Source organism: Salmo salar, chromosome 01 (assembly GCF_965601325.2).
Source record: "Salmo salar chromosome 01, fSalSal1, whole genome shotgun sequence".
In the NCBI taxonomy this organism is placed as follows: Eukaryota; Metazoa; Chordata; class Actinopteri; order Salmoniformes; family Salmonidae; genus Salmo; species Salmo salar.
In genome coordinates, this window is record NC_138291.1 from 100960053 (window position 1) to 100973698 (window position 13646).

Consider the following 13646-nt stretch of genomic DNA (forward strand, 5'->3'; position numbering starts at 1 on the left):
GCTAGCTAGTGACCACACTGCAGAGCTGCCTCCAGAACAAGATTCATGATGAAAAAGCGCTGACCTGCCTCACTACCATGCATATGCCACATCTCCTTTCCTCAACTCATCACTTGTCACCTTGATCACCAGAACGATGGTTGTTTGTTTGTTTATATTGTACGCAGGAGGAAACATAAAGAAACCAGACTCTCTCTCCAGGCCAGATGTTGTGAAACAATTACCCAAATGTTGTAGACACATTCACATGCACGCACGCAAAATAATGTCATTATCTTGGATGGGAATCCCTTTGTTTCCTACTGCTGAGAATCTCTAGCAGGATAATTATACCAAAACATCAATGTACACACTCTTCAATATTCATCTTTAAAAGGCTTACTGTTCCCACTCTCCCTGTCTGGATAAATGTAGTGACATCAGTGGGTGTATGTTGATCAATCTGACACTCTGCTTGACTGAAGTTATGATTATACTATTGTACTATTATACAATAACAAAGAGATGTCTGAAGTTAGTGGGCAGAGACAGGATGTGATCAGCAGCAGAGAGAGCAGGAGAAACAGCCACTTGCTCTGAAAGCGGAGGGCAGAATCCATCTTATAAATGACAAGGACTGGGCGAAGTCTCCATGGCACCCAGTAATCAATGCTCCCCTGTCCCCTTTAAATATCAGGAGTACACACACAATCCTCTCCACATCTGTCCTCCAGTGAGGATCGATAGGACCACTACCAGACTGGCCTGTGGACGGGGACACAAGTCACTGTCATACGTTTTCTTGTCTTTAATAAGCAGGTCCAACAGATCAATACGGTAATGAGTGTCAGTTGTGCTGTCATGACGATGGGGGTGGAGAGCACACAATCTTGGGTGTAACATTTCAGGGCATGTTTTGATGACAGTTTGGTCTCTCTTTATTTCTGTCTCTCTGTCTCTCTTACCCTGACTCGCTCGCTCTCGCCGTCTGTCTGTGTCTGTCTGTGTCTCTATTTCTCTCTCTCTCTCCTTGTCTTTTTCTCTCTTTCGTTCCCATGTCTACTGTCTCTGTCTCGGACTCAAGTCTGGACAGGGGTCATTTCTATCAGAATGTCAGTATGGATGTCCATACAGTACATATCTAATCTTTCCTCATTCTACTTCTTCTTCTCCTTCACTTCGATCCAGACTGTTTGAGATATTACCTCTCAGTGATCTTTCTTTTGTGTATGTGTGCAAATGGGTTTGTGTTAGTGTGTCATCCTTATGGTTGACTCTGACTGGTCTATTTCCTGTCCTGCTGTCATTCTTGGACTGTGTGAGAATGATGAGTCATCGTATGAAATAGTCAGATGGACAGTGACATGGATTGCAAATGGTTGCCAGCCACACTATCAATTTGATATCTACAGTTGAAGTCAGAAGTTTACATATACTTAGGTTGGAGTCATTAAAACTTGTTTTTCAACCACTCCACACATTTCTTGTTAACTTACATCTAGACGTTCCGCTAGCGGAACACCTGCTCCAATATCCAATGATGGGCGTGGCGTGAATTACAAATTCCTCAAATACAAAAACTTCAATTTTTCAAACATATGACTATTTTACACCATTTTAAAGACACGACTCTCCTTTATCTAACCACACTGTCCGATTTCAGAAAGGCTTTACAGCGAAAGCGAAACATTAGATTATGTCAGCAGAGTTCCCATCCAGAAATGATCAGACATCTTTTTTCAAGCGAGCATATAATGTCACAAAAAACAAAACCACAGCTAAATGCAGCACTAACCTTTGATCTTCATCAGATGACACACCTAGGACATTATGTTATACAATACATGCATGTTTTGCTCAACCAAGTTCATATTTATATCAAAAACCAGCTTTTTACATTAGCATGTGACGTTCAGAACTAGCATACCCCCCGCAAACTTCCGGGGAATTTACTAACAATTTACTAAATTACTCACGATAAACGTTCACAAAAAACATAACAATTATTTTAAGAATTATAGATACAGAACTCCTTTGTGCAATCGAGGTGTCCGATTTTAAAATAGCTTTTCGGTGAAAGCACATTTTGCAATATTCTGAGTAGATAGCCCAGCCATCACGGCTAGCTATTTAGACACCCAGCAAGTTTAGCACTCACTGAACTCCGATTTACTATTAGAAAAGTTTGATTACCTTTGGTATTTTTCGTCAGAATGCACTCCCAGGACTGCTACTTCAATAACAAATGTTGGTTTGGCTCAAAATAATCCATTGTTATATCCAAATGGCGGCGTTTTGTTCGTGTGTTCAAGACACTATCCGAAGTGTAAATAAGGGTCACGAGCACGGTGCATTTCGTGACAAAAGATTTCTAAATATTCCATTACCGTACTTCGAAGTATGTCAACCGCTGTTTAAAATCAATTTTTATGCAATTTCTCGTAAAAAAGCGATAATATTCCGACCGGGAAAGCGTGTATACGTACAAAGAGAGAAAATAAAAGCATGGGATCCCCTCGTGCACGGGCCTGAGTCTCACAGTCCTGTGACCAGCCACTATCCAAACGCGCTACTTTTTTTTGGCCAGAGCCTGCAAAGCCACGATTCAGCTTTTTGCCGCCTTCTGAGAGCCCAGGGGAGCCGTAGGAAGTGTCACGTAACAGCAGAGATCCCCTGTATTGGATAGAGATAATCAAGAAGGGCAAGAAATTGTCAGACAGGGCACTTCCTGCATGGAATCTTCTCAGGTTTTGGCCTGCCAAATGAGTTCTGTTATACTCACAGACACCATTCAAACAGTTTTAGAAACTTTGGAGTGTTTTCTATCCAGAGCTAATAATTATATGCATATTCTAGTTTCTGGGCAGGAGTAATAATCAGATTAAATCGGGTACGTTTTTTTTATCCGGCCGTGAAAATACTGCCCCCTAGCCATAACAGGTTAACAAACTATAGTTTTGGCAAGTCGGCTAGGACATCTACTTTATGCATGACACAAGTAATTTTTCCAACAATTGTTTACAGACAGATTATTTCACTTATAATTCACTATCACAATTCCAGTGGGTCAGAAGTTTACGTACACTAAGTTGACTGTGCCTTTAAACAGCTTGGAAAATTCCAGAAAATGATTTCATGACTTTAGAAGCTTCTGATAGGCTAATTGTCACGTCCTGACCAGCAGAGGGAGCAATTGTATTAGTTTTGGTCAGGACGTGGCAGATTTTTGTGTGTTAAGTGTTGTATTGGTGATTAAGACTCCCAATTGAAGGCAGGTGTGTTGAGTTGCCTTTGATTGGGAGTCCTATATAGTAGTGTGTGTTTTTCTTTGGGGTTGTGGGTAGTTGTTTTTGCACTGCATGTTGTGTGCCTGCAAAACTGTTCCTGTCATCGTGAGTAGAGTTTGTTTTTCCCTGTGGATGCTTTACTTGTGTTTATTAAACTATGAGTATCCACATTCCCGCTGCGCCTTGGTCCATTTTTGAAGACAGTTGTTACACTAATTGACATCATTTGAGTCAATTGGAGGTGTGGATGTATTTCAAGGCCTACTTTCAAACTCAGTGCCTCTTTGCTTGACATCATGGGAAAATTTAAAGAAATCAGCCAAGACCTCAGAAAAGAATTATAGACTTCCACAAGTCTGGTTCATCCTTGGGAACAATTTCCAAATGCCTGAAGGTACCATGTTCATCTGTACAAACAATAGTACGCAAGTATAAACACCATGGGACCAAGCAGCCATTATTCTGCTCAGGAAGGAGACGTGTTCTTTGGTGCAAAAAGTGAAAATCAATCCCAGAACAACAGCAAAGGATGCTGTGAAGATGCTGGAGGAAACAGGTACAAAAGTGTCTATATCCACATACAAGTCCTATATAGACCTAACCTGAAATGCCGCTCAGCAAGGAAGAAGCCACTGCTCCACAACCGCCATAAAAAAGCCAGACTATGGTTTGCAACTGCACATGGGGACAAAGATCGTACTTTTTGGATCGTACTTTGGTCTAATGAAACAAAAATAGAACTGTTAGTCCATAATGACCATCATTATGTTTGGAAGAAATTGGGGGAGACTTGCAAGTCGAAGAACACCATCCCAACCGTAAACATGGGGGTGGCAGCATCATGTTGTGTGGGTGATTTTTCTGCAGGAGGGACTGGTGCACTTCACAAAATAGAGGCAGGAAAATTATGTGGATATATTAAAGCAACATCTCCAGACATCAGTCAGGAAGTTAAAGCTTGGTTGCAAATGGGTCTTCCAAATGGACAATGACCCAAGCATACTTCCAAAGTTGTGGCGAAATGGTATAGGGACAACAAAGTAAAGGTATTGGTGTGGCCATCACAAAGCCCTGACCTCAATCCAATTGAAAATTTGTGGGCAGGACTGAAAAACCTTGTGTGAGCAAGGAGGTCTACAAACCTGACTCAGTTACACCAGCTCTGTCAGGAGGAATGGGCCAAAATTCACAACTTATTGTGGGAAGCTTGTGGAAGGCTACCCAAAACGTTTGACCCAAGTTAAAATATTTAAAGGCAATGCTACCAAATACTATTTGATTGTATGTAAACTTCTGACCCACTGGGAATGTGATGAAAGAAATAAAAGCTGAAATAAATCATTCTCTCTACTACATTTTAGTCATTTAGCAGACGCTCTTATCCAGAGCGACTTACAGTAGCGAAGGCATACATTTCATACGTTTTCATACATTTTTTCTTCCGTACTGGTCCCGCGTGGGAAAAAGTTGTATTAATGTATTATTCTGACATTTCACAATCTTAAAATAAAGTGGTGTGATCCTAACTGACCTAAGACAGGGAATTTTTACTCAGATTAAATGTCAGGATTTGTAGAAAACTGAGTTTAATTGTATTTGGCTAAGGTGTATGTAAACTTCTGACTTCAACTGGACCTATGGATGTATTACAGTTTTTCTCAGTCGCTTTGGTGCATTTCTTAGATCAAAAGTGCCATTCTTGATACTTCTTGTACAAATTCCAAATCATCTAGTCACTTGTGCACATCATTAAAGCAATGTCTTATTCCTTTGAACAAATTGCAATTGCTTTTGTACATATTGCAATTGATAATGTACAAGTGTCAGCTTTTTTCCACATTTTCAATTGCTCATGTCATGTTGATCAAAATATAGTAGATGGTTCTCTGTTGAATAGTCTTACCCCTCAAAACATCTAGGCATTAGTTCCTTGCATAAGCCATTACATGCAAAATTGTTGAACTATTTGTCATAAACTGTCAAGCATAGTTTTACACATTTCTATTAGACCTTTTGTACAAAAACGTGAATTGATGAATGGTGCAGGTGAAATTGACCCTCACTCATGAAGGAATGTAAAGTGTTAGTTCAACCAACAATCAACCAGTTGTCTAAATTTCTCAAAGGTGCATCTCATGAAGAACCAATTGGCAAGCATATATAGACCGACCACAACACAGAGTTGGAATTTTCCAATAATGGATGGACCAGGAAACGAACAGGGTCAACAGCCAAGAGGAGGAAGAAGAGGAGCAAGGATGCGTGGTGGAAGGCAAAACAGAGGAAGAGGCAGAAGAGGACATAGGCGCATATCTGATGACACAAGGGCCACTATTGTAGACCATGTTGTCAATCATGGCCTTATAATGGCTGAGGCGGGTCGAAGGGTGCAGCCGAATATTGGGAGATCAACCGTGTCCTCAATAGTTCAAACGTTTCGAAGAGAGAACATGTATGTCCACCAATGTACAGTGCACAGTTACTGTATATAAGCAGTATACTGTATACTTCCTACAATGCTTCATATTACAGTAGTTCACTTGTATTTCACAGCATACAGAAATATACTCTATACAGATACATACTGCACCTTACATGCACCCACCTGTATGTTTTACAGTAAAATGTGTGTTCACATAGTTTTTGTCTATGTGAAAGTGTGCGATGCATCACTGCATTTTTCCCCACATAGGGCTGCAAGATTACCTCAAACCGGTGGCAGAGGACGCCTTTTCACACCTCAACAGGAGGAGGCTATTTGCACCATGGTCCAAGCAAACAATGCCATGAGACTCGGGGAAATACAAAGGACCATTATAGAAGACAACGATGTCTTTGAAAACATCCATACGGTTAGCATCTCAACCATTGACAGGGTGCTGCATAGAAACCAGATGAGTATGAAACAGCTGTACCGTGTACCATTCCAAAGGAATGAGGACAGAGTTAAGGAGCTACGGTACCAGTATGTACAGGTAAAACGTATATCTATGTAACTACTTTACAGCAACATTTTATAGTGATACATAGTACAGTAAGCATAAACTGCACACATTTCCATTGCTGTGGAAGGAACATGCAATATATGTACATTTTATGTCACTCTTCCTTACCAAAACAAAATCAACTGTGTGTTCTGGGATATAGCGTATAATGGAGTTGGAATCAAGTGAACCCTCTCACAACTTTGTATACGTGGATGAGGCTGGCTTCAACCTGACCAAATACAGAAGGTGGGGTCGGAATATCATTGGTCACAGAGCTACTGTAGATTTGCCAGGCCAACGGGGAGGAAATATCATAATGTGTGCTGCTATTTCGGAGCATGGTGTCCTAACCCATATCCCCATTATAGGGCCATATTTTAGAATCCCATCCAATCGCTTATAAACTCATCCAACAGTTTATAAACTCCTCCAATGTTTTTTAATCCCATCGAATAGTTTATAAACCATTCCAATATTTTATAATCCATGCAATAGCTTATAAACTCCTCCAATATTTTATAATCCCATCCAATCGCTTATAAACTCCTCCAATATTTTATAATCCCATCGAATAGTTCATAAACTCCTCCAATATTTTATAATCCCATCAATTCGCTTATAAACTCCTCCAATAGTTTATAAATCCCTTCAATAGTATATAAACCCCTCCAATCGACTATAAACTCCTCCAATAGATTAGAAAATCTTCTCATATTTTATAATCCCATCCAATAGTTTATAAACTCCTCCAATAGTTTAAAAACTCCTCCAATAGATTATAAACCCCTTCAATAGTATAAAAACCACTCCAATCGCCTATAAACTCCTCCAATAGCTTATAAACTACTCCAATAATTTATAATCCCATCCAATACTTTACAAACCCCTCCAATAGCATAAATACACCTCCAATCACTTATAAACTTCTCCAATCGCTTACAAACTCCTCCAACAGCTTATAAACTCCTCCAATATTTTATAATCCCATCGAATAGTTTATAAACTCCTCCAATATTTTATAATCCCATCGAATAGTTTATAAACTCCTCCAATATTTTATAATCCCATCCAATCGCTTATAAACTCCTCCAATAATTTTATAATCCCATGCAATAGTTTATAAACTTCTCCAACAGCGTATAAACTCCTCCAATAGTTTATAAAATCCTCCAATATTTTATAATCCCATCCAATCGCTTATAAACTCCTCCAATAATTTTATAATCCCATGCAATAGTTTATAAACTTCTCCAACAGCATATAAACTCCTCCAATATTTATAATCCCATCCAATAATTTATAAACGTATCCAACAGCGTATAAACTCCTCCAATATTTTATAATCCCATCCAATAGTTTATAAACTCCTCCAATACTTTATGAAATCCTACAATATTTTATAATCCCATCGAATATTTCATAAACTCCTCCAATAATTTATAATCCCATCCAATCACTTATAACGTCCACCAAAAATGTATAAAATCCTCCAATATTTTATAATCCATTGAATAAATTATAAACTCGTCCAATATTTTATAATCCCATCCAATCGCTTATAAACTCCTCCAATAGTTTATTAACTCCTAAAATATTTTATAATCCCATGCAAAATTGTATAAACTTCTCCAACAGCATATAAACTCCTCCAATATTTTATAATCCCCTCCAATATTTTATAATCCCATCCAATAGTTTATAAAGTCCTCCAATAGCATATAACCCCCTCCAGTAGTTTATAAACTCCTCCAATAGTTTATAAACCACTACAATTGCTTATTAACCCCCCCAGTAGCTTATAAACTCCTCCAAAATTTTATAAACCCTTCCAATCGCTTATAAACTCCTCCAATAGCTTATAAACTCCTCCAATATTTTATAATCCCATCAAATAGTTTATAAACTCCTCCAATACCTTATGAACTCCTACAATATTTTATAATTTCATCGAATAGTTCATAAACTCCACCAATATTTTAAAAACCCATCCAATCACTTAACATCCACCAAAAATGTATAAAATCCCATCCAATTGTTTATAATCCCATCCAATTGTTTATAATCTCATCCAATAGTTTATAAACTCCTCCAATAGTTTATAAACTCCTCCAATATTTATAATCCCATCCAATAATTTATAAACGTATCCAACAGCGTATAAACTCCTCCAATATTTTATAATCCCATCCAATAGTTTATAAACTCCTCCAATACTTTATGAAATCCTACAATATTTTATAATCCCATCGAATATTTCATAAACTCCTCCAATAATTTATAATCCCATCCAATCACTTATAACGTCCACCAAAAATGTATAAAATCCTCCAATATTTTATAATCCATTGAATAAATTATAAACTCGTCCAATATTTTATAATCCCATCCAATCGCTTATAAACTCCTCCAATAGTTTATAAACTCCTCCAATATTTTATAATCCCATCCAATCGCTTTTAAACTCCTCCAATAGTTTTTCATCTCCTCCTGTATTTAATACTCCCATCCAATAGTTTACAAACTCCTCCAATAGTTTACAAACTCCTCCAATAGTTTACAAACTCCTCCAATAGTTTACAAACTCCTCCAATAGTTTACAAACTCCTCCAATAGTTTACAAACTCCTCCAATAGTTTACAAACTCCTCCAATAGTTTACAAACTCCTCCAATAGTTTACAAACTCCTCCAATAGTTTTATAATCCCATGCAATAGTTTATAAACTTCTCCAATTGGTGAAGCACCAGGACTCTGGGAGACCAGCTTTACCATGCACTTTTAAATGCAAAGTTCAGATTTGAAAAAAACCCTCATTGTGGCCCACTCAAATAGTTTAGAGACACTAAAAACAATCATAGTCAAACATGGTACAGGCATAATCGATGATGAATTACATCATCTATACACATGTATGCATATACAAAAACTAAATAAAGTACAGTGGATAAAAGGACTAAGGTATCAGATATCTACAACACAAAATCCATGTGTACGTGTGTGTATAGTGCGTATGTATGTTATCGTGTGTTTGTACGCATGTGCCTGTGCCTGTGTTTGTGTGGCTTCACAGTTCCCGCTGTTTTTTAAGTAAAATGATACTGCTTGCATGAGTTACTTGACATGGAATAGAGTTCCATGTAGCCATGGCCCTACGTAGTACTGTGCGCCTTCGATAGTCTGTTCTGGACTTGGGGACTGTGAAGAGACCTTTAGTGGCATGTCTTGTGGGGTATGTATGGGTGTCTGAGCTGTGTGCCAGTAGTTCAAACAGACAGTTCGGTGCATTCAACATGTCAATACCTCTCACAAATACAAGTAGTGTTGAAGTCAATCTCTCCTACACTTTGAGCCAGGAGAGACTGACTTGCATATTATTATTAGCTCTCTGTGTACATCCAAGGGCCAGCCATACAGCGCTGTTCTGAGCCAATTGCAATTTTCCTAAGTCCCTCTTTGTGGCACCTGACCACACGACTGAAAAGCAGTCCAAGTGAGACAAATCTAGGGCCTGTTGGACCTGCCGTGTTGATAGTGCTGTTAAGAAGGCAGAACAACGCTTTATTATGGACAGACTTCTTCCCATCTTAGTGTTACGGGCGTCGTATAGAGGAGACCAAGGCGCAGCGTGTAGAGTGCTCATCGTTAATTATTTTAATGGAAACGAGCACTAGACAAAATGACAGCCAACAGTTCCGTCAGGTTTACAAAACTAAACAGAAAGCAGCTACCCACGAAAACAAAGGGAAAAACAGGCTGCCTAAGTATGGCTTCCAATCAGAGACAACGAATGGCAGCTGCCTCTGATTGGAAACCATACCCGGTCAGAACACAAAACAGAATGCCCACCCACCTATCACACCCTGACCTAACTAAACAAAGAAAACGCAGCTCTCTTAGGTCAGAGCGTGACAGTACCCCCCCCCCCCCCCCCCAAAGTTGCGGACTCCCGACTGCAAACCTGAACCTATTGGGGAGGGTCCGGGTGGGCATCTATAATTGGCGACGGCTCTGATTCCAGGCATAGCACCCACACCGCCCGCTGATCCCCCCGCTTCTGTGTGTTCGGAGGAACCAGACCGTGGCTCATCGCCGGAGGCTTTGGAATGCCAACCGCCGCTGGAGGCTCCGGGCTGCGGACTGCCGCTGGAGGCTCTATGCCTTGGATCATCAATACAGGTTCCGTGCCATGGATCATCTCTACATGCTTCGTGCCATGGATTATCTCTACATGCTTCGGACCATGGATTATCACTGGAGGATTTTTTTCATGGAGCTGGAACAGGTCTCACCGGACTGGGGAGACGCACTGAGGACCGAGTGCTCAAAGCAGGCACCGGCCATACTGGGCTATGGAGGCGTACTGGAGGAAGAGTGCAAGAAGCAGGCACAGGACGTACTGGGCTATGGAGGTGCACTGGAGGTCTGGAGCTTAGGGCTGGCACACCCTGTCCTGGCTGGATGGTTATTCTCGCCCAGCAAGGGCGGAGCGCTGGTACAAGACGAACTGTGCTGCGCTGGTGAACCGGGGGGGGGGGGGGGGGGTACCGTACGTAGAGCAGGCGCAGGATAACCTGGGCCGAAGAGACGCACTGGAGACCAGATACGCTGAGCCGGCGCACTTCTTCCTGGCTGACGGCCAACTCTAGCATGGCAACGGTGAGGAGCTTGTACCGAGCGCACCGGGCTGTGAGTGAGCATGGGCGACACAGTGCGCATCACCGCATAACACGGTGCTTGTTCAGTCACTCGCTCCCCACGGTTGCATGGGGAGTTGGCTCAGGTCTTAAAACCGCCTTAGCCAATCTACCAGTGTGCCCCTCCCCCAAAACGTTTTTGGCGCTGCCTCTAGGCCTCCTGTTGCTTTCTTAGCCGTTCCTCCCAGTATCGCCGTTCCGCCTTCGCTGCCTCTATCTCCTCCGGCGGGCGGCGATACTCTCCCGGCCTTGTCCAAGGTCCTGCCCCATCTCTTCCCAGGTCCAGTCCTCTGATCCACACTGCTTGGTCCAATCTTGGTGGGTAGTTCTGTTACGGGCGTCGTATAGAGGAGACCAAGGCGCAGCGTGTAGAGTGCTCATCGTTAATTATTTTAATGGAAACGAACACTAGACAAAATAACAAAATGACAGCCAACAGTTCCGTCAGGTTTACAAAACTAAACAGAGAGCAACTACCCACGAAAACAAAGGAAAAAACAGGCTGCCTAAGTATGGCTTCCAATCAGAGACAACGAATGACAGCTGCCTCTGATTGGAAACCATACCCGGCCAAAACATAGAACACAAAACATAGGTCAGGGTGTGATAGGTGGATGGGCATTCTAACTAAACAGAGAAAACACAGCTCTCTTAGGTCAGAGCATAACACTTAGCTACTGTTGTATCAATATGTTTTGACCATGACAGTTTACAATTCAGGGTTACTCTTTGCAGTTTAGTCACATAAACTTGCTCAACTTCCACAATATTCATTACAATATTTAGTTGAGGTTTAGGGTTTAGTGAATGATTTGTACCAAACACAATACTTTTAGTTTTTGAAATATGTATTTATTTATTTCTTGCCACCCATTCTGTAACTAACTGCAGCTCTTAGTTAAGTGTTGCAGTCATTTCAGTCGCTGTAGTAGCTGAAATGTGTAGTGTTGAGTCATCCACATAGACACACTGGCTTTACTCAAAGTCATGTCATCAGTAAAGGTTGAAAAGAGTAAGGAGTCTAGACAGCTGCCCTAGGGAATTCCCGATGGTGTTGATTAGCAAGGAACACCCCTCACCTGGTTGATTATATCTTAATTGATGTTGTTTATTAATAAGGAACTCCCCTAACCTGGTTGATTACCTTAGTTGGACTTGAAAGGAAATAACAAAAATCCAGGTGAGACACCCCTGGTTTCACCACAATCATTGTCCTTGCTTTGAGGTAAATCCATGAAATGTGTCAAAAATGACCACCAGGGGTCAGTAGTGCATTGAACAGGTCCAGATATATCCTACCTCTCAGACTTGTATTGGGAGCGGTTAAATGACAAGTCCATTCACAAGGATATCCACAAATGCAAAAACATACCGTACACCCTCCAAAAAACCCTTCCTCCCTATCCAGGGTATGTGTTCATCGATCATTTGAAAAAAAGTGTTTTAGTAATGTAAGCCCTCCTATTTAAGCAAGCAGTCAGAAGTTTGAAAAGCAACAACTAAAACTGGAATGACCCATTCACAGTTGACAAGTATCAGTGGTAGATATTGCAGAAAAGGAAAGCCAGCCAGACAGATGGACAGTCATATGGGGGCAAAGCTTTGAGTCTGTCTGTCTGTTACAATCACGTTGATTACATGTTTTTTAAAGCTAGAAGCAATGCCTACCCGCTCAGTCCTCAGTTACCATGACAACAAGCTAGGCTCCGGAACACCGAGGTAAGTTAGTCCCAGCAGTGGTCTGGCCACAAAGAGGCAGGAAGTCAACAGGACCAGACTAGCCTGTCCTAACACACACACACACACACACAGTTCTCATCTAGCATCAGTTGACTGTTTTAGAGACAGAGTGGACCAGAAAGCATAGGTCCATTGGGAGTATTCCTTTTTAAAAATGGAGTGAGGGAGGTTTATGTGCGAGACAAAATACAAACTACCCAAGGGCTCTAAGTCACAAAGTATGTCTCAAATTGCACCCAATTCCTTGCACTACCTTTGAGCAAGGCCCATGGGCCTGGACGGAGGGAAACCTGGGTTTTAATTGATACATGGTGGTTGGTTCTGTTTCTGAAACTGTTTATTTCTGGCAACATCTGGCTCTCTTTATCCTTCTCTCTATATCTCCAAGTGTAGTGTTATATAGACATTCCCATCAGCTGGATAAGACTGTCACAACCTGATCGGTTTCACCTATCCACCAGGGTGAAACATCAGTCTCCAGGTATACCCTGCCTAGAATGCTCAGCTATCCCATCGTGGAATTCTCCATCACCTCCATCAGAAAGTGTGTCTTAACTGGACAGGTCAGGCCCCATCATCGGAGTCCGTTCCACATTCGATGACACACCAGTGTTTGTGAAAGACTTGGAAAGCATTCAAAATAGCAATACAGTGAAAGTACACATCAACATGGTAACATTCTGTATGTCAAATACAGATTACACACCAAATGTCTCATGACAAGAGTTGTGTATGAAGTTTCACTATCAATAATATAGAAAATAGCCAACAAAGTTATTCCATCAACTACCTGATCGCTCTCAATTTAATTCAATTTAATTTAAGAGCTTTATTGGCATGAGAAACACATGTTTATATTGCCAAACCAAGTGAAAGATAATAAACAAAAGTGAAATAAAGAATAAAAAATTTACAGTTAACATTACACTCAAAGTTCCAAAAGAATAAAGGCGTTTCAAA